The sequence below is a fragment of the Stylophora pistillata genome, chromosome 11, assembly GCF_964205215.1.
Source record: "Stylophora pistillata chromosome 11, jaStyPist1.2, whole genome shotgun sequence".
NCBI lineage: Eukaryota > Metazoa > Cnidaria > Anthozoa > Scleractinia > Pocilloporidae > Stylophora > Stylophora pistillata.
The window spans coordinates 11,179,845-11,203,188 of record NC_142529.1 but is presented as its reverse complement, the minus strand read 5'-3'; the positions used below and the strand labels follow the sequence as shown (position 1 = coordinate 11,203,188).

Genomic DNA, 23,344 nt, shown 5'->3' with positions numbered 1-23,344 from the left:
CAATAAATAACGTCTTCAAAGTACTTGGAGACGTTTTTGTTTTCTCCGAAAGCATTCATTTTGTAGAAATGAATAGACACGGTTGCCATTGCGTAACTTATGTGTCACGCAATTGTTAGATTTATATTCTTACTTTGCAAGTGGTTTGAAATTTCTTAAATCGAAAAGTTGCAGGGAATTTTTCCTACGTGTAAAAACAGTCTATTGTTCTCCTCTCTTACCATAGAACTATTGAGAAATTTTAGGCAATAGATTGGTATTGTTAGGTGTTTGTAGGTAAATTAATAGAAAATACCGGAGTATTTTCCCTCAGAAAGAAGCTGGGAAAGATTATTCAAAAGCAATATCGTCTAAGTGATTATTGCATTGTCCAGAATAAACAGAATAGTTTTAAATAACATACGGGATTAAATCGTTCAGCATTTCCTAAGTAAGTTTTCATGGCCTAAGTTTAAATTTTAACCTGCATTCCCGTGGTTCTTATAACATGTATTCTGAACAAATATTGGAGATGCTTGAACACACTTCTCCGTCAGAAAGTGGTCACATAGCACAGGCTCAGTTGAAGGCCTACTCTGGGACCTTAAGGTGGCTCGTACCAGTTTCCTCGCGCGGGGAACAGACCACTCTTACATCACGCGCGAGAGAAACGTGGGAAGGAAGCGCGAGATTAAAAGACGAAAATTTAAAACAAAGATGGCGACGCGAGGTTTTTTTTCTACTTTTGTGTGAAGTTTACAACACACTTGTTGGAAATGTTGGAATGCCTATAAATCACTCTCTTCGATTTGTGATTTGTAGCTTTCCTTAGGTTCTCCCATCATTCTGTGTGGCTTTATCTCGGTTAAAGAGCCCGGCAAAATGTGTTCTATTGCTTATGTAGACATTGGTAATTTACCAACCAGATAGGGTATTTTGTCGAGTATATTATAAATGTTCCGATTAATTAGGGAAGTGACGAACACGTACAACTGTATTGCAGGACGTTGCATCATGGAATGGAAGGAGATGTCCTGTTGGTGAAACGTTTTGTCCGTGGAAACGACCAGAAAAGTATGGATGTTGTCCTGCATCGTATGTTATTTTTTTTACTTGACCGCATACATGGCCGTCTGGCAGGAGAAATTCTCTTTCATGATGGGCATCTTCGAGTCCATTTCGATAAAGGTCCATTGCAAGTAGACTGAGAAATTAGTCAAGGTCAGCGGTTCAGGTCGCCTGCGTATTCAGGAGTGTAACCTGCATGCAATACCCATACATGCTGCTATCGTAAAACGATAAAATAGGTTGTATTGAAAGTCTTCGGTGTAGCATTGACGTTCTCCCGTTATTTCGGTGCTTGGCGTGTAAAAGAACAGAAAATATATGCATATCTATTAAAAAAATGGTTTTGGTATTATCTAATTTCATCTTATCCTGAATATGCAACACAAATGGATTTTTACTTATATAACTGATTGAATAAAATGCATCAGCACCTATTGTTGCCACGTTAAAATAGCAGTGGCGTAATTATTTCACTGAATATAGAACCTATCTCCTTTGACCTTCACAAACAGTCGGGTGAATGTAGACGGCGCTGGAAATATTTATAGCAAGAAATAATACATGAAAGTAAAAGTACCTAAAGTAGAGTAATACACTTAAAAAAACACTAAAAATAAAAAAATGTATATTCTTGAAGCACCTTGAAGTAAATGACGTTTTGGTCACGAGATTCTTAAAATAGAATGAAAAGTCACCAAAAAATCGCAAACAATAGCACAGATTATCTTATTTATTTCGTTCAGAACTTAGGTTGCCTAAAAGCTCTCAGCGGCATAGATTTTATTTGATAACTCCAAAGCAGGCTGTCTGTTTGACGGAAACCGTATTATTAGACAAAATTCAATTACAGAACTAAATATTTGGCCACGGCTTGAAAGGGCTCAGATCTTGGCGAGTCTTGGGTTGCCTCGTACTAGTACCCAGTGTTTCAAAGTTCACTTCAATGCAGGATCTGCAAAAACGAGACAAATAAGAAAATGCAAAATTTATCGCCATTTATTTGAGAAACTCTGCTCACATTTTTCCCAAATCAACGCAGATAGCATTGTTATGAAAAAAAAAAAAAAAAACCACTTTCAACATCACAACACGAACTCACAAAAAAACCGAGAGAAAGATAGGGGTAATGTTTCTTGGCCTTTCCATCCAATTTACATTGTCGCAAAATAAAAAAAAAATGGTTGCTGAATCGAGGTACATACGTTTTATTTCAAGTAGATAAAATTCAGAGAAATATTGCATGGAGCCATTTCCTAGCTAAACGGACCTATGAAATTAGCGTCATGTGCAATATCATAAGCAAGAAACAGCTTAGAACGTATTGAAAATTTGCATTAATTTTTTTGATAAATCAAAAAGAAACTTTACGACATAGAAATTTTATGGCAACTAGATCTAATTGGTTAAAAATAATTAACAGTGGGGCCTTACCCCGAAAAAAGGAAAATCCCGAAAGAATGAAACCAAAAAAACATTGAAGATTTTTCGAGACCGTCCTCAAAAACTGCACAACGGGATTTCCCAATAAAATTAGCGTTATGACACCGATCACCACGTCACGTCACGCCCACTATTTCAAACCCCTATCCCTACGTAATAACATGTGTTAAAAACGTACGACTGCAAATTAAGGGGAGCGCTCTTCTATATATTGCCAGTTAGACGGCCTAGGAAAGCGTTTCCAACCACCTTAAACTTGGTAAAGGTGAGCTTATTTAGAGATAACACAAGCTATTGTAAATGGTAACTGAGATTTTGATACGAAATCCTCTTTAAAACCAAAATATCGAGAATAACGCCCTGATATGTATTGTCTTGTGCGAAAGTACCTGTGAACTGGAAACTGGGGTTATATCTGTTGTTAGTATAAATTTGCCAATTTATACGCCTAACGGTTAAATAACGATTGACGGTTAACGCCACTGAGACCATCTCAACTGTGCTATTACATTAGGTTGAGCACGAGATCTCTCCCAAACCCTGGTTTGGCTAAGATTTCTACTATTAACCTTTAATAAACCAGACTGGCTCGGCAGCAAACACCTGGGTGGTTACAGAAAGATTCCTGGTAAGTGCATCATTGTATTCCTTTACTATGGCAAAGTGCGAAAACAGAGAAGGCTTCAGGACACAGCTTCATTAAAAGGATCAGAGAAAATAACCGATGTATTTCTCTTCACTGCATATGTTACCTGCAGTCTTTTGATTGGTCAGCGGTAACCAGCCGCGACTCCACCCTTGCGATAATCTGCCAACGCGAGTAGCTCTCCGTCATCCTTTCGCACAACAAGTTGAACCACGCCCATGATCTGCAAAGGGGTTCCTGAAAGAGAAACAGAACTAATGCTTCAGCTACATCGTGACCCTAACTTGAACCTTCCAACTGGTGTAACAGTCCGACCACTAAAAAAAGATGATGGTTTTGTTGCCACGGTGATATTTTACTACTTTAATACTGCGGGCGCACTGGACAGAGAGACTTCTGAAACGTGGCTCGGTCTTCCGCTGTATTTTGAGAAACTGATGGAATTAAATGGTGCAATCTTCAACCCTGCGAGTGAAACATTGGCTTTTCTAATGTTTGCGAGCAACCTGGACACCAAGCTAGAGTACAGACTTTGATTTCTAAAATAAAACTGTAATCACTTGTGAATAAGGTGGTATCTTTTGTGATTCGCTTGTGACCGTAACGCTCCAATCCTTTGATGTACTTTTCTGGAAAATTTGGTTCAACTAAGACAATGCTTGGGAATAATTGACTGTGAAGACGTGGCTTGGATACAGCATCCTTTAAACTGTCTCCAAACCAGAAGTAGTTCATAAGTACCTATGGAGATACAAGATGTGCGTAGGCAAAGAGCTTAAAAAGCTTCTGCGCATGTTCCGTGATTGCTCGGGTAAGGGACACAGTGGCAAAATGAGTGCGCATGCTCAGCAGATAGGACGCGTTCAGGGAGTATTTTGTGGCACTAGCAGGATGGAATTTCTTGAGGAATGAACAGATTATCATTTTTCACTTTTTGTCAGCCAAGTAGAAAGTTTGATAGAATTTGCTCTGGTAGAAAGGTCTGGAAGGTAAATAGCATTGTTTAAATTAGATTTTATCGTAAGCAGTTTTAAATTTGTCCAGACGGCTAAAGCGAGGTAACTCCCCTCGAGTGTGGTAACCTCGCCTCTAAGTGGACACACTTGAGGATGTGTGGGCAATGTACTTGAGGCGACATGGCAATAGAGCGACTTTACCGACAACCTAAAGGTATATACATTCCAAATGAGCGTTAACAATTACTGACCTGTGATAACGCAGTTGCGATGAATTTTCCTCCCGCAGCTCCAATAACCATTCTAACATTCCCTTCCCCATCTAGTATGATGGAAGGAGAAGCAAGAGACATCGGTCTCTTACGAGGTCTCAGAGAATCCGTTTGCAAATTGAATTCGTTAACATACAGGTCTACGGCATCCCACAACTGATCATTGTAAATGACACCGAGTTCCAAGCTGCGCATTTTTGCTCCAAAACTGAAGAAGAGCCAAAAAGCGTTTTCTGAAGAGGATGTTTATAAACTTACTCTAAAAAAGGAAGAATTCTTTGGTGATAGTGTCAACAACAGCAAAAGAAGTGACGATAATTATGATAATGATATTAATGATAATAATGATACAGATGATGATAAAAATGATCACCATTACTATTATTATATATGATTCGTGCTAATGAGTAAGGAATTACTAGATACTCTCCGTTTTTACAAAAGGAATTTAGTTATCTAATGGTATGATTCAGTGTTCTCCAATCATATGGCAGGTCAGAGCCACCTTAATTTTTGGAATTGTCAAAGGCGGCTCAGTTTAAAAGGATACGTAAACCATTATTTTAAAACTGGAAAGGTTAGTTGAAGGTATCTATGAGTAATTATATTTTACACACTATTTATTGATTGACGTCGTTATGGAAACAGCATTTCCTTCTTCATCCAGTACAGACAAGTGAGTTGTACCATCTGTGACGTCAATATGATAGTTAATAGGTCCATAATAATCATAAGGATGTGTCTTGTCATCTATTTTTTGCCGGAGTCTTTCTCCTTCTTCAGGATCCAGCATTTGGCGAACGACCTGTTAAAGAAGATGGGTCGTAAACATTCCAGATCAGATAGAATGGTAAGCTAATCCTGGATGGAACTTTCAAAAATCAACCAACAACGAGTGTTCAAAAAAGTAAAAAAAGTTTAACGAGAGATTTAAGATAACTGTTTATGGGTTACCTCGTCTACTTTATTGTCAAACGCAGGATCTGTGAGATACGTTTCCCTCGCGGCTACAAAATTGAATGCTTCAATCATTCGGTGATAGGTCCGAGCAGGGTGTTTTTTCATGTCATCTGGTCCAAAATTGTAACCTTTTTAAACAAGGAAATAATAGGCCAGCCACATTACTGTCAAAAATTTATTGTAAAAGTGGTTTTAGAGCAATTTTCTACGGTCGTACAAGCAAAGCGATCTAGATAGTCTTTAACATAATATTTTGCTATGACAAAGAAAACGGAGATATTAGTTCTTTTCCTGATAGAGTTTGAAGTGAACTAAGCTGACTCACCCTTGAGAATGTTAAGAATGTCAATCAAGGCTACTCCTCCTGCAGGGGGTGGGACGGTCAGAATTTTGTATCCCTTCACCCCGGGCATGTCCGTCTCCAATGCTTTGAGTTCAGATGCTTTGTAGCTTTTTAAATCTTTTAAGGAAATCTTGGAGCCAGTAGACCTGAGATCTTTAACAATCTTTGAATTTTGATAAATATTTTAGTTTTTGTTAGTCAAAATATCAAAGAGTTAGTTTATTTTTCCTTTATCATTTCATTTGGCTGTTTGTTAGTAGTCTCATCGGTTTATCGTTATTTTGATATCGTTATCGTTACTCCCGATACCGTTGCTTCGTCAAAATCGTTGCTTCCTAAATGCCTTGCGACATACGACCATAATCTTCATCGATTTGTACTACCATCATCATCATCATTTCTGTTACTATTACTTTCATTGTCCATAATTCAGTCCTTATGACGATAACATCCTTTCGCTTACCTTCTTTGTTTATTCTTACCATGAATCACGCTCTAGGTGAGTGAACACATCGTTTAACTATACCAAACAAGTAAATAAAGGCTGATAGTTTCTAAAGAAACTGTTTGGGGCTGCGTCGGTGGGGGTAACGAAATAATTTGAATATATCAACAAAGTTGAAATGGTAAATATACCAAACAAGGACTTACTCAATAGAAGCTCAATTAAGAAGAATCATCTAAAAGCTTAAAACCGCCTGGCCAAAAATACTGTTATGAAAACACAGGCTGATCATCGCAATCTTCAAAATTAAGATGACATTAATCTTGACGTCATTTTACCTGTTGCGCCATTTTTCAGCACCGCCCTCAGCTATCTTAGTTAAAGTTTTTCCATATTTTGTTCGCTTTATCAAGTCGCCATCCTTAATGAATTGACCGTTTGGCTTAAACAACTCCCTATAAGAGAATCCAAAGGGGCTTTGTAACAGAAAACATCTTACATCATTAACAAATATTTCTGCGACAGATTACAAAGAATAGACAAATTAAGCTGGATCATTGAGATGAGAGCAGTTCTGGGAATGACTGTTGTTGACAGTAGTGACTGACGTTTCCAAAACCTGAAACTGAGAAATTTTGCATCGAAGTCAAGTCAAGTCAAGTCAATCCAACTCGACTCCAATAACGACTTCTACTTAGGTTGTCGAAACGTCATTCGCAGATACTGATAATAGTGTCTTTATTTCATTTTTTTCACCAGCGCACATTGCTATAGTACTCAACATACACACTATCAATGACGAAATAAACAAAGAATAGCGCAGCCAATCAGAATGCAGCATTCATCAAAGAGTGCTCCTAGAGTAGGAAAAATAATCAACTGGAGGGTGTGAACCTGATTTTAAATAACACAAAAATCTCTTATTTTAGTTCAGAAGGAAGCGCCAGCAACTAGAAGTTAGATTTTAGGTATTCAGGGGTTAACCTGTCTTTACAAGGTTTTTAGTTTGGAAGGAAAAAAGAATGGGCCACCCTAACTCCATTAGATGGTAAAATTAGATGAAAAAAAATTAGGAGCAATTGATTTTATTTGTTGTGAAAACTTTTAAGCTCATATTCAAGAGAGGCCACACAATCCTTCAAACAAGACGTTTCTAGCACTTTAATAAGACAGTAATGACTGTATATGAGAACGATCCTTCGCAGTAAAGCACTATTTGAGCAATAGTGAAAATCAGACCTGAAAAAAATTTCAGGCCTGTCACTATTGCTCAAATAGTGCTTTACTGCGAAGGATCGTTCTCATATACGTCTCATAACCGCAGTTCACACATATGTTTCATATGTTTGTTGTTAGTAATGACTGTGTTAAAAAATAGAACGCAATTTGAACGAGTAAACATTAGAAAATGGACTTAAAATCTTTGAATATCTTGGTTCTTCTTGATTCATTGGTTTATATTCGTATTGAACTACATATTTTTTTCCTAAAGATTTTCTTACATAGAGTCATATTTAAGCAATAGAATAGATTATTCCAGGCTCTTTAACGCGACAACGCCACGCGGGATGTTGGGAAAATACTCGGAAAGCTTATGAATAACTCGCCTTGGGCTCGTATTCTCCCAACATGTCAAGTGGCTAGCTTTATTACGCTATAGAGCCAGGAAAAAAATGCTTTCTTTTACTTTTAAGACATAATTAGTTACATGCGGGCTCTATTTAAACAATAGTGTTTCTTTCGAGGAACTATCGGCTGATAGTTGCCCGGCGAAAATTTGATGTTCTTAAAACAAATATGCTAGTTTTAAGAACAGCAAATTTGCAAGGGGCAACTATCAGACCGATAGTTCCGAGACATAAACACTCATTGTTTTCATTGTTCACCACTAAATTTTCTTCCGCGCATACAGCTTGTCACAAATGTCAATAATTCGCAACCGTACATTGGCTAAATAATACATTATACCTGTCAGAATTGAAAAGTCACTGTTTTTCCGATCTGTCTAACTTCGCGGCCGTCAAACTATTCAAAACTTTTCACGGATGAGTACTATCAATCCAGTTATTTTCCGCGGACGGGCACTATCCATCCGGGTATTTTCCGCGGGCGGGCACTATGGGCTGATAGTGTCTCTCCACGGATGAACACCATCGCGTCACGTGATCCATTTTAACCAATAAGAACCGGAGAAAAATTAGTGGTGAACTATAAAACCTGATAAGGCATCCGCTTGGAAACTGAATTAACCAATCACACGATGCGCGCTATGTTCATTATGTTATAAAAAATGATAGTGCCCACCTTAATCCTGGATCATTTGTCACATTTGCTGCGTTCTTATTAATAGCGGCTAAGATAGCCGGAGTCGCGGGGAAACCATTGGTAGCAATCTCAATGGCAGGTTGAAACAGATCTTTCCAGGGCAGTCGGCCAAACTTTTTCCAGGCCATCTCAAACCCTCGCAATTCACCAGGCACACCGATGAATTCCCCTTCTCCAGGGTTTCCCGTTTTGATCTCTTTTAGGAAATTTAAATTACAACGGAGTCATGGTATTGTTGTTAAACATGAAATGAAATAAAATGAAAAAAGCAAGAAGACGACGACGAAGATAAAGATTCGCGCAGATCTTCTCTTAGTTTCACGCCCTCTGGATAGGATGCTGAGTCTATCACTTGTTCCCCTGAAGTATTTCAAATTTCCCCCAGCTGTTCCATCCTTGTTATCCATTTATACTCCAGGCATTGTTATAGGAACGTAAGTCCCTAAAGATCAAAACGACTTGAAACGACTTTACCTCGGGCCGGACCTCTCGATCCGAGGACTCTAGCAAGGAGAAACGCTCGCACTGATGAAATGAATATCAAGGAAATAAACTAGGGAAGACACGCCATGAATATCAGTATGAAATCTTTGCAGTTTTCCCTTGGTCTCACCTCTTTCTTTCAACTCAAACATAAGATGTTGGATTTCTCTTGTGGTTTTTGCTTTTTCAAGGGCTGCAACCGTTTCTCTAAAATTGATTGCCCTTGTCTTTCCTGTGATTAAGACGAGTATGTTAGTGTTTCGGTTATATTATGTTGCGGCGAGATCAAGTAAAAGGCCTATATCTGTCCTATTGGCCTTCCTTGTTTCAAACGGAGTTCTTTCAACATTTTAGCCTGAAAACATAATGTCTTCCGAGAAAGTTTTTACATGCGACGGCGTGTTTCTTTTTAGTATGTTATCAATAGACGCTTTGTGAGATTTCCATGCGGGGAATGATTCACGACTGAGGATGCGTTATTTCTAAGCCCTCCAGGAGCCTCTCAAACCCTCTTCTTCACATGAGCGATCTAAGTATAGCCAGGGAAGAATTACCCCAGGTGTAGGGGGGTGAATTGCCTCATCTTTCGCTCTGACGAAGGGTTGGTGTGCGAGACATTAGCTTTACAAAGTCTTTACGACGCTTAAGTTACATTATCAACTCAGTTGATAAAACTTGTTACCCAAGGTATATTGAATGTAGCTTGTGAAGAGGGTGAAAGAGAGGAAGTAACATGACTTAATATTGGCATTGATTACGATTATGTACGATTATGCACTGTCACTTTATGTCGCGGCTAGATCAGAACGGCTGCGCCTGAAAACGTCTAAACTTTGCAGTTTGTATTCCTTGTGTGCTTGATACGACGTGTTGGTGTTCTTTGCGACAAAATCCATTAAAACACTGATCGAGTCGACTATACAGACTGTATGTAAATTTGTTTCGCTGGAATCTATAAAAAAAATTTGCATAGAGGCCGAAGGAGCTTGCGTGACAGTTGAATTTGTTCATGGAGAGGGGAGGGGGGGGGAGGAAGTATGCAGATTTCTCTTTAGATCGCTGATAAACTGTTTTACCAAGAATTTTCCTTTCTTTTTACTTACTTTTTAAGAATCGAACACCTCAATTTTATGCAATTAAATTAACGTCATTAGTGCATGCTTTACTTCCCACGTGAACTAAATAAAAATTCTAAATTTAAGAGAGACAGTACTCTGTGTGTTCCTGCTCTTGGAGAAATGGTGGAGGTTTTTGCTCTTTCGGGAGTATAGTCGCCAGTCCATGTTTGCAAATTTATCATATTATAATGTCGTGCAAATTACGTAGGGTAGTTCTGTCAATTGAAAACCATCAAGACCTCTTTCCTATTTTGAGCTGATTTGATTGAAAACTTCGGAACAACAATCGTCAAAAACAAAGGAATATAGACAATCTTGGCCACTGAGAATACCTTATCCACCCTATGTACCAATTACTGTCACCCTATGTACCAATTACTGATACATTTAAAGGCATTCAATTGATTGAATGCCTGGGCTAGAGGAGACAACTTATCCCTCAGCCTCTTCCACGCGTTCGATTAGTTGAGTCATAGCTCGGAAAATTGGTGAGCGAAAAAATCGGGAAAAAGTGCTTTTTTTACTCTGTTGTGCGTTAAAAGCCTTCAAGTACTGTGTATCAATTTAACCTTACTTCCACCTTGAAATCAGTAAATTTCTTCCAGAGAAGATATTAGATTCTTGTAGAAAAAAAAAATACATGGTCGCGGTCACGGTAGTTGAACGTAGAATTGACGACACAAGCAACCCTGTGCCGTTAAATGGCTTTTTTGGGAAAACATTTTATTTTTATAATTTGATTTCTCAAAGTGCAACTTTACCTGTGTATTGACTTGTTTCTCTATTTGTCAATGTACATTTTTCATCTTACTATTTTTCAGCGCTGAATATCTTTCAAGGTTTTAGTTTCAGCTTTGCGAGAAATTTAGGACGAGCAGTTGACAAGTTGTGAGAATGGTTCAAGGGTTAATTCACACGGGCAGTTTATTTTTGGAAAGCAAAGCTTGAGATTGTTTCGAGGCAGTACGGCTTTCCAGCAAAACCGATGGTGTATTCTACCTCACATTTGCATACATTCCGGCAGAGGTCACGTGAGATAGCAAGCATGCGCTTCGAGCTCAGTGCGAGTTTGACTTCGAGCGCATGGCGATGTAATTTCTTGACAGGAATACAAAATTCACTATTTTAGCGGAATTACCCGTTTCTCAGAGCCAGTTTTTTTTAACTATGGCAGAGAAAGACCTCGACGATCTCTCCTCGGAGTTCGAAGATGAAGGTGACTGCGATTCTCCACAAAATCCAGATGTTTGTGCCCCAGCAAAATCCAAAGGCGCCAAAACGAGTGGCACAGCGTCAACTGAAGAAACCAACAGCAAAGCAGCTCAGAACGTTAACTGAGGCAATCCTGCAATTAACAAAGCCCATGACTGAAAACCCCTCCGTGAGGGGAAAAAAGGAAAATTGAAGGTAGTCATGCTACCGAAGTTCCCGCTGCAAAAAAGGCCAAAGTGGCTGCTAGCCGAGAAAGCTCCATGAGTGAATCGGTGACGAAAATGACGGGAAAAAGCTCCACGAGTAATGCTTCAGAAGATTGCGAAGATCTTTTACAGAATATCTTAAACTCGACCGATTGTCAGGATGGATTGGGGTCTGATAATGACAAAAAATCCCCAGAACCTGAAGATGAGCTCCTGAATGAGCTACTCAGGGAGTACGAATCAGATGACGCCACAGGAGACAAGCTAAGAAGTGAACAACTCACTAAGCTCCTAAACAAAATGTTTCGGAGTAAAATTGCTGAGAAAACTTTGAAAGATAAGATGGAAAGGCAACTAAGGCCTGTAAATTGCCCTAATATCAAAGCAACCCGAGTAAACGGGGGAATTTGGCGGCGTTTAAGAGACTCCACGAAGAAACGTGACATGTATGTTTCAAATGCAGCAGGCCTTGGTGAAGGGAATAATTCCTGTAGCCCGCTTGGCTGATCAACTTATGACAGCCAAAACACTTGATTTAGAGCAAGTGCAATCAATGAAAAAGTTGAGCCTAGAGGCACTATTCTTGCTTACCCATGTGAACTATGAGGTTAACAGGCGTAGGTTGATTGTGATATTTATCCTAGTTCCTGTGTTAGAAATCTCAGTGCATGGTTCGATAATAAGTTGTCAATGTCAGCGCATGTTAATAAAATTTGTAATTCCACGTTTTATCACCTACATAATATTAGGAGGATTAAGAATTATTCATCTCGTAATTCGTTACTAACGCTTATTCATGCTTTTATCACTAGTCGTTTAGACTATTGTAATGGACTTTTGTATGGCCTTCCTAAGTCGCAAATAGCCAAAATGCAACGTGTGCAGAATGCTGCGGCTAGACTTGTACTGAGTTTAAGTAAGTATTCGCATATTTCTCCTGCACTTTGTCAACTTCACTGTTTACCAGTACAACATCGTGTTCATTTTAAGATCATAATTTTAACATTTAAAGCTATTCATGGATGGGCGCCTAGGTATATCATTGAACTAATTAACATCAAGCCTAGGCCTGTATATAATCTTAGATCAAATCAAAGTTTATTACTCGACCCTCTAAGGGGAAAATGCTTACCACGTTGGGAGACAGATCATTCTCTGCTGCTGCCCGTACTTATGGAATGCTCTGCCAGCTGAATTACGTGATATTCAATCATTTTCCATTTTTAAATATAAGCTGAAAACTTATTTATTTCGTGCAGCTTTCTCAAAGTACCCTGTATGACAATTACTTTTATTAGTCTTACTAATTAAGTTCCTTATTAAGATCCTTATTCCTAATTAAGATCCTTATTATGGATATTCCATATTATTCTTATTTTTAACATACATTGTTGATATTAATGTAAATGGAATTAGTTTTATAAATTTGAATTTACTGTAGTATTCTAAGTTGTTAAGCGCTGCTGATGATTGAATGAAAATAGCGTTCTAGAAGTTATTAAATTAATAAATTAAAAATTAATTAATGTAAAGGAGGTTTTTGATGAAACCTGATATTGGAAAAGAATTTTCATCACTTTGCTCACCTCGGGTCCCATTCACAGACTCTCTGTTTGGGGACGACTTACAAAAGCAACTAAAAGATATTGGGGATGAAAATAAAATTGGAGTGAAATTACACAAGAGCAAATACCCATCCAGCAATGGAGGCTCTTACGTTGGCAAAGGCACATATAATAACAGGGGATCATTTAGGCCAAAAAACTTTTATGCCCGGGGGCAGAGCCACCCTGGGAACAAGAATCACGAAGGGAGTTACCAGAGCACCAAATGATTTCTCTGGTGAGTAATTGTTTACGTATTGACAATGAGCCCTTCCAGGCTGGCAGGTTATCTTACTATCCGCCCAAATGGAAAGAAATTACTAGTGATAATAGAATCCTTGATATAGTCCAGGGCTGCCGTATTGAGTTTGATTCTGAGCCTATACAATCTGGTGTTAAAACACAGTTTGTGTACAGTCAGAAGGATTCGCTTATTATTTCGAGTGAAATAACTAAACTTCTTAGAAAGGGAGTCATACATGAGACAGAAGCCATCCAATTACTGAAATCCTTATGTTTTGTATTACATGATTCCAAATCATGCACTAAGCCTTCAAAGGTAGTCAAATTCCTAGGTTTCATCATCAATTCAGATACTATGTCTGTATTCATGACTCCTGATAAGATCACTAAAGTTAAGGAGGCATGCTTGTCAGTTTTAAATAAGGGTTCTGTCACCATAAGAACGGTTGCCTCGCTAATAGGGCTAATGGTATCAAGCTTTCCTGGAGTGTTTTATGGGCCCCTTTTCTACCGAAGTTTGGAGAATGAAAAAACGGATGCTCTAAAGATGAATGGGAGGAATTTAGAGGCTAAAATGTCCCTGTCGACTTTAGCCAAGCAAGACACAAGTTGGTGGGTCAAAAATGTTGATAAAAACCCCCGGCCTATTACATTACCACCAACAAAACTCACCCCTAGGTGTGACAGCTCACTACAAGCGTGGGGGAGTGTTGTTGAAGGATCAAACAACCCATCAGGGGGCAGATGGACAGCTTCTGAAGCCTCTTTTCATATAAATTACCTAGAATTGAAAGCCATCCAAATGGGTCTGCGTTCTTTCTGCAGTAATTTACACAACACTCACATTAAGATTCTCTCTGATAACCAAACTGCTGTTGCCGACATGCGCAACATGGGTGGAACACACTCTTCTCTTTGCAATTAAATCACAAGAGAGATTCTCCGTTGGTGTAAGGATAGGGAATGTTATTGTTACAATATTCCACTTACCTGGACATTTAAATGTATTAGCTGACAAAGCCAGCAGGGAGTTTAATAATGATGTGGAATGGGCTCTTGACCCAAAATGGTATGAAATGCTAACAAGGAAGTGGGGGACACCACAGGCTGACATGTTTGCCTCAAGGTTAAATTATAAAGGAGAGAGATATTTATCTTGGAAACCTGATCCCTCAGCATATGCAGTTGATGCTTTTTCCCTTAACTGGTCCGATTTTGTGTTAATTTACTGTTTTCCATCATTTAGCCTCATTAGGAAAGTTTTACAAACACTGCAATTGTATCAGACCACAGCAATAGTGATAGTCCCAAAATGGGAAACGTAGTTTTGGTACCCCGTGTTGCTGAAGATGCTGATAGAACAGCCAGTGGTGATACCAGTTCACAAAACCACTTTGACTCTAGCTCACGACTCAAGCAAAGTGCACCCCTTGTATCCGAAGTTGCAACTTCTTGGGTGTCTTGTATCAGGTGAGTGCTTCAAAAACATGGAATTGGTCAACAAGCTATAGAAATTATGCTCGACTCTTGGAGAAATGGAACTAAGAAACAGTGTACTTCAAGTATCTCTCTATGGATATCGTATTGCAAACTATACAATATAGCCCTACAACACCCCCTGTGATACAGGTTTAGGAGATTCTCACCCATCAATCGAACCACCTAGGATACAGTGCTATTGGAACAACAAGAAGTGCTCTATCATCCTTTATAACACTTCATGGTGTTAATTTAGGTGACCATCCACTGGTAAAGAGGTTTATGGCAGGGATTTTCAATAGGAAGCCTGCCCTCCCTCGTTATGTTGAAACTTGGAACCCTCATATTGTTCTTGACTATTTCAAGAGTCTCCCAGAAAATGAAAGTTTGGAATTGAAACAACTGACAATGAAGCTTACTGTTCTGCTTGCCCTTATCTCTGTACAACGTTTCCAGACATTAAAAGCCTTGTCTCTTGATGGTATGTCAAACACTGAGGATAGTTCTAATTTTAGGCTGCTTGAAGTTCTTAAGCAAACTTCAAGACATGGGGGTACGAACAGACACTTGGCCCCCATAGTTCTTAAAATGTACCCACATGACTCAAAGTTATGTCCTGTTAGATTGTTAAAGGTTGTTAGAGTCGCTGTTCTTACCAGAACAGCGACTCTAAGAACATCCCAGCAATTGCTACTTTGTTACAACAAGCCACATGGACCTGCTTCACGGGACACCATATCTCGTTGGATAAAACAAACACTAGCCACGTTTGGCGTCGACACTACAGTATTTAAAGCACACAGCTGGCGCAATGCAACAACATCTGCGGCCAAATTGGCCGAAGTCCCTATGGAGGATATTCTGGCAGTTGCTGGATGGCGTTCAGACTCTGTTTTTGTTAAATTCTATAATAAGCCAGTTAAACATGCACACGATGCCTTTGCAGAGGCAGTGCTTTAAAGTTTATTAGTTGCCTGTTTAGCAGTCTCCCTGTTTTATTCTCTTGGAAACTCTGTGTTTAAGTCTATATTTGGTTTTACTACTATTGTACACAGCTGTTATTGACTAAGACTGTTGTTATTCAGACTGGAAGTATTAAATTGTGTTGTGACTTTTCCATGTAACTTTGTTATTTGGTGACATGAGCTCTGAAGTCTCACGTGACCTTTGAATGTGTGCAAATGCGAGGTAGAACTGTGAAATTAAACGAGACTTACCTGTAAGTTGAAGTTTGATTGAGATTCTACCGTAGCATTTGCAGAAATGAGGAGGTCACACCCACCCTATACTTTACCCACCATGGATATGTCATCAAGTGGAACACTTGGTCACCAAATAACCTTGTCTTTAAAGCCTGAGCTCGAAGCGCATGCTTGCTATCTCACGTGACCTCCTCATTTCTGCAACGGCTATGGCAGAATCTCAATCAAATTTCAACTTACAAGTAAGTCTCGTTTAATTTTGCAAATTCCTCGCATTTTCTAGACATGGTCAAAACTGGACTGTTCTTTACTTTTTTTTCCGTAAAAGTGAACCGTGAAAATGTTGAGTTTAACATACCATATGAACAGTCCACTTCAGGCGGCGTGAATTTTTTAATAATAATTTTTTTTATTTCTTAAATTTCTATTTCTAGTTTATCTCTGTATTTAACTATTCTTTTATTTCTTTTTTTAATATTTTTTGACTCCGCACTCCGCACTCCGCACTCCGCACTCCGCACTCCGCACTCCGCACTCCGCACTCCGCACTCCGCACTCCGCACTCCGCACTCCGCACTCCGCACTCCGCACTCCGCACTCCGCACTCCGCACTCCGCACTCCGCACTCCGCACTCCGCACTCCGCACTCCGCACTCCGCGTTTTCGGAACAGCCGATTTTGATCGTGGCTGCAGCGGCGGGCTTCTCTGTTCATGATAAACTTCACGAATGAAATTAACCAAACGGTAAAATGAAGCACTTTGAAAATTCGAGAATATCATATCCAAGTTGGGGTCAGGATATTTGTATTGTTCTTTACGATTTTTGAGTTGCCATGATGGCGTGATTTTAGGTATTTCCTTGAAGATTTTCAACAAATTGTTAAGAATCCGGAATTCATTTCCCCAGAGTAAACTTAAAATATTTTGAAAGATCGTTAACTCGGGTATTGTCACTCTTAATCTTACGAAATTCTAATCAAAGGCACATGCTCAAAATTATCGTTATTCTTCGCCTACCGTTTTACGTAGCACGGGAGAGCCATAACTCCTTTACTTCTCTTGAATGCTCAGATAAATCTAATGTTTATGAAATCATGGTCTTTAGACCATGTCAAGTTATACAACAAATCGGTACTATGACGGCTTTTTCTAGCGAAGCAGTTTTGACAAGCGAGTCAAGTGAATCATGACTAATTTCTACCCTGTTTGCACGCGTTTGGGATCGCCAAATTGTGCCTAAGTTGAAAATGGCTTCCATCGTTTTTCTCAGGAATTAACAGATATTTCAAGGAAAAAACTCCATGGCATTCATATACTTACTAAAGGCTATTTATATGCAAAAGACGAGTGAATTTGATTTTTTTCAGCTTTGCCGAAGATTTGCGATTTTGTTTGATTCTTGCACGTATCTGCTCTTAAAATTGTACCTTAATAATATCACTAGTAAAGCGTGGCACAAGATCTTCGATCATCGAAGCGCCTCCTATTTTTTTGTGACCACTGTAGTGTTACTGCAAGGTGTAAATCCTTTATTTATTACAAACGTATTACTGACCAAGTGTCAGTTCAAGATGGCTGGATATCGTTTGAGCTCTCTTTTTGGCGTTTTTATGGACTTCTACTTCGTCTTGGTCCAAAGAAGAATAAGGCTAATATCCAGTTGCCTTGTCCAATCACATAGAATCAATTACATGGCAAAAGCATTTCGCTTTGATATAATCGTGAATGACTTGTTTAATTGTAGAGACGGGAGAAAAACTCGACCAACTGTGTTTGTCGCACGATTAACCCTAGAATTAGTCATTTATGTTTTCTTTGGTTTTATCCAAAAATTTCGAACTTTGTAAGTCCGCTTTCTGTTGTTGCTGTTGTTTATCGTGTGCGTTTATGTTTTTTTGTTTGTTTGTTTGTTTGACGTAGGAACAATATCCCGACAATCCCGAGCGGGTAAGATAGGCCCATCTCTGAACGTTAGACAGCCAATCAGAACAGGGGATTTGCTTCCTATTGCCCACGGGAGCTGCCAGCTATAAATTAAATAAAACTGCGGCATAGTCGATGGCGCAGAAGTTAATAAACCATTTGGATGGGAAAGAAACTTACCACTTTTCTTATCATAAATGATCATGAATCCTCCACCTCCAATACCCGCTGAATGAGCATTCACTACACCTACACACAGAGCAGTTGAAATGGCAGCGTCTACGGCATTTCCATTTTTATCTCGTAAAATTTCTGCGCCGTATTCTGAGCACTTCTTGTAATCTGCTGACACAGCCGCAATTTTAAACTCCAGGGGTTCTGAAGGCGGTGCCATAGGTGGACTAGAAAAGAAATATTTGTTGTAAGTTGAACCTTATGCCTGGTTTCCTGATCTTTCTATTTCCGCAAAAACTAGGGCGATAGTATGGGAAACATGATATCAACTTCGGAATAGTTCCGATCGTCTTTGCACTGTTTCAGACAGTTAAGGAGATCCAGGCCATAACATTTATTGTTCCATACCTTAGTTAGTACTTGCGGTAAATATATTTCAATGTACTGTACGTCATGTAAGTGTTTATCTACGATATTTACTCACTTGCTTGGTTTCACAAAACGACGGAACAAGGGAGGCTTTAAGGTGAGCAAGTAAGTAAGGTGAAAACACTTAAGCCGATCCTCCACTCGGCAATGTTTCAAACAATAAGTTTTTAATGTCTGAGCGTTTTAGCGATCTGCAAACGTCCGTATTTATATTTGTACTACTGGCTGTAGGACGTACTTAAGACCTCGGGCAGAATTTTTGCCAATACGGACTTTAACCTCGTTCCCAGGGTCTCCCATCTTCTCGCCCCCTGGAGCGAGCGAGGAGAGACCCTGGGTTTAGGCTGGTCACGTGTCTCCCAGATTTTAGGAGATTTCAAAATGGCGGTTTGAGGGAGGGGCAGATAAGTGGGATTTTCTCTCCACTTAGTCCACTGGCGAGTATAGCTTATTGGCAATAAAAACAAACTACACGTGAAGCGCTTCGAACCGAATGTCAACTGAGAATATTCAGCAGACGCCCAAAAAGATCAGTAAATCTTCCACTACGGTAAATATCAATTGTTGTGGGCGTTGTAAATCAGTTGGAGACGTATCTTTCTCGAAGAACATCTATGCGAAAGGAAATCGCGCATCGCTCGCTGCCGCCGAGGACATTTATGGCCGGCCGTTGAGACGAGAAAAATTTTTCCACATCTATTATGTAGGCCTTGAAAAGACGCTTGAAAATTTTTATTTCTTTCAAAACGGTGATCAGTGAAAGTTAGAGTTTCATCGAGACGGTGAAGCGATGTACAGAAATATCACAGTCTATGTCATACCCCCTGGCTATGATGCAAGGAAATCTGAGAGAAGCCGTCGCGGTCTAAATTTCGTAAAAGCACCAACACAAATGCAGTCTTTGGCTGGAAAACAGGTAAACAACTGTATCTTCGATAGTGTTTTGCCAGATTTGTTTTTTGTTACCTCTCGACGGTCCCGAATACCTCTTTGCCACTTCTGAGTTGCGAGTTTTTTTACGAAAGGTGACAAATTTCTTTCAGAATTGGCTGCCTTCGATTGACTCAGCCGCTGTCAGATATGCCGGTGCTCGTTCTTATTTGATCTTTCAAAGGCGAAACAACATAAACAACTGGACGAAATGACAAGTGAGGTAAAGGTCGTTGACTGTTTAACTTCTCGAAGAAGAGTGAAGAATTAAGAAGTTGAAAAATCAAAGATTTACCGTATCCCGTCGGTATAACGGCCACAACATCTCTGTGCGAATACATCGCTTCTAAGCACTGGACTTGTTTGGGTTTTAAATTAAGGTAAAAATACCAACTCCGAGATATAGCGACTTGAAGGCTACTATAAAACGTGGCGACGATTTGAAGATCGCAAAGGATATGAGGAAAAAATCGAGCAAACAAACGACTCGTCCCGAAGGAATTTTTTTGCTCTCTAAACTCGTGAGCAGCTTAAACCAGGGTCTCTCTTCGTTCGCTCCAGTGGGCGGGAAGATGAGAGACCCTGGGAACAAGGTTGTACAGACTTCCCATTCGGTAAAAACTGTTTGTGGTCATTTTGAATCACAATTATCAAATTCCATGTAGCAACTTCATCAAACGATTATTATTACAGCTGAAATTCAGATTCTAATACTGAAATGGCAGTATTTACAGATAAATTTGTAAGAAAGAGAGACAAAGAAGGCAATATCACAACAGGTTTAGCCAGAAAAACTGCATCTGAGTGTCACTGATTGCATGCGAGACAGACCACCCTAAGGATAAATATTCAAATCATAAAAATACACAAGAGACCAGTTATTACTTAGACCCTAACGAGAGGGGGGAGGGTGGGGGATTCAGGGGATTTTGGGGGATTCAGTCGTCGCCAACAGGGGATGAACGGAGGACTCTATAAAGTTGACTGCCAATTAACTGCCAATGAGGGGCGATCGTATAGAGCCTTATTGGGGAATCAGATAAACTTCAAATATTGACAGCTCCCTAATGTAGATGTTAGTGGTGTATCTAGTGGGACGTCAAGATAATCAAGTACTGTTGTAAAGCTGATCGTCTCATGATCATGTTTTGTGGGATTGATTTCTATCTTGTTATTGCTGTTTATCATGAAGGAATTAGCATATTGAAATATTTTGTATCCACCACGCGATATTTGACTCCCTCAGAAATTAACCATGTTCAATTTTTCTCTTTCTTCTTGTTTGATAAAATGTGTAAATTTTCATTGCAGTAACTCGCAAATGTCCGGCGCCCAGTATGGGACATCAGATGAAAAACACTTTTTTTAACACACTGCCACTTATTTATCTAGCATTGCCACTTATTTATCTAGCATTGCCACTTATTTATCTGGCACTGCCACTTATTTATCTAGCACTGCCACTTATTTATCTGGCACTGCTACTTATTTATCTGGCAGTGCTACTTATTTATCTGGCACTGCCACTTAATTATCTAGCACTGCCACTTATTTATCTGGCACTGCTACTTAATAAGTGGCAATGTGTTACTAAAAGTTTTTTCACCTGATGTCCTTTACTGGGCACCCAGTACAAATGCAAACAGGCAAGAACGCTATTTTAAATTTTTCCCACATCATTGAATATAATTTGTTCCAAGACAATTTGAAATGTTTCAGATACTTGTTGTGATCAATTTACGCAGGATCCTTGTTTTATTGCTTTCCTAGCAATATTCCTATTGAATATTGTAGCTCCATTTTCTGCCTTTAAAAGCACACGCAACCCACAATTCCACTATTAGCTCCGACGAAGGGCTAACGCTCGAAACGTCAGCTTTTGTAGTCGTTACGGTGGTCAATTTACCATTTCAACTTTGTTGATGTATCCAAAATATTCCTTTTGAGAGATGTTGTAATACCCTTCTTTTCCGAATCCGAACTGATTTCTTTGCTTTTGTTACCTACCCTTATGTGTGATTTGTTTCGAACCATACTTTTAGAAAGGGACATCTGAGAAACATTACACTGAGCAAACAAATCGATCAGAAACTTGTCCACGTTTCGCTTGATCCAATTTTAAACATGTGATTCAAGAAATTACTTGTTTACAAAAACGTGTTTGTTATTCGTTTATTTCTTACCTTCTTCTTTTTAACGGGGCTTCCTGTTGTGGGACGATGAAATGACCTATAGCTTGATGAATCTGTCTACCAATTCCGGTTACATACACAACTCCTCCCAAGGCACACAATACTATTACAAAAGCGAGAAGCAGGCGACTCACAAAATGCGATTTTCCGCCAGAAATTGTTGAATCGGCCATGGTCATGAAAAGCCAAGACCAGCCAGTGAATAAAAAGCCTTATTCCTCCCACTCGAGAGAAGTGGAAATTAATATTTAAAGCAATCTTACAAGCGTTCAGTAGGCTTAAATTTCACACTAGCTCTAACTTTTCTACCTGCTATAAGACGCCCGTTTCTTTCCCTGTGCTTAAAAAGCGTAAACAAACGTGCAGGTTAAAAGAAACTGACACAGCTATTCACGCAAAACAGTAGAACGGAATAACTCGCGAATCAAGGGCCCACGCGCGTGACAACCGCTTCGCTTTTATCTCTGCTCGCCGGAGGCCTTATCTGTATGAGAACCTGCAGCAAACCTCCCCCCTCGAGACAAATTGACGCGAAGTAAACGATCAGCAATCTCTCCCGGGTAGGTTGGCTATTGTTTTCCCGCCTGACAGAGTGATCTTGCCTGCCTACGCGAGAAAAACCTGACTACCCAAGTCCCCCTACCGAGATGAAATCGCGATTCTCGTGTAAACAGCTTTCTGAATACTTAAAATAAATAGCTGAGGAGTCAGTAGACTAGGGGAGGGGGGAAGCTTTTCTTTTTGAACAACGTAAACCGAACAGATAGACTCCAAACATCTGAGAAAAAATTAAATTAACTGGAGTAATTTCGATCCTATGGCGACCGATGGCTAGAAGCTTTGGAAAGGTGCAAAGTTGTGAGAACATCCCTGAGACCTTGATAAATATTAGAAATTAATATATAATAAAACAGTGGATAGCGTTGAAGGCGCGCTCTGATTGGCTCGTCAAACTCCGAATATCTTTTGCTATTTACCTCCGAGCAACTCGGGAAAAAATGGCGTCCCGGTTTGCATTCGTGACAAGCGAAGAAATCACTCAAATCAATTTTTGGTGGTGTATATCATCTCACTGTTTTAGTATATACTAAAACAACTATTCACCTTGATGTCGGTTGTTAGCGGTGGATATTTACCGAGCCGCTTCGCGGCTCGGTAAATATCCACCACTAACCACCTCCACTTCGGTGAATAGTTGTTAATGATCTTAAGATTCCCACAAGCCTTCAACGTATTTGTCAAATTCATCTCCGAAGACCTGATTGCCTTTTCCTCAAAGTATGTGATGTTTATAGCCTCGTTTTCCGCCCCTCTCTCGTGTCCGGTCTTCTCCTCGAGAAGAGTGGTTCGGGCGAAGGAGCACGGGCTCGTATTCCCGAACAGCGTCTGAAATCGATTTTACTTGTTATATTAAAAATTCAAGTTCCATGCAATCTCCGACTCCATCAAACTATTGAAATTTAAAGTTTGGCCGCAGATGCAAACTTCTTTTCTCTTACGTTTTGCAGCTTGTATCTCTTCATACATATATGGACTTTATATATTCATTGTATCTGTATCTCTTCGTTTAGTCTCCGATTAGAACTACAAACAAAATGGTAAGAAGAGAAAAATATAACGCTATCAAACCATTTCCGACATATTATTTTTCATTCTCTGTTTGTTCTCCTCCTTTTCGCCAAAAAATTCGTAGTGATTGCGCTGAGTGATTAGA

At 39.5% G+C, this 23,344-nt stretch overlaps 1 pseudogene across 1 annotated transcript; it reads right to left on the bottom strand.

The window, feature by feature from the left end:
- Positions 1-1,423: 1,423 nt before the first annotated feature.
- On the bottom strand, positions 1,424-21,836 carry LOC148720028 (glutathione hydrolase 1 proenzyme-like; annotated as a pseudogene). Its single transcript, XR_015993296.1, has 12 exons — positions 21,622-21,836; positions 18,086-18,306; positions 9,048-9,149; positions 8,414-8,630; positions 6,448-6,564; positions 5,647-5,827; positions 5,316-5,449; positions 4,979-5,166; positions 4,341-4,569; positions 3,694-3,874; positions 3,240-3,370; positions 1,424-1,999 (listed from the first exon to the last, which is right to left on the bottom strand). The product of XR_015993296.1 is annotated as a glutathione hydrolase 1 proenzyme-like (transcript).
- Positions 21,837-23,344: the final 1,508 nt, after the last annotated feature.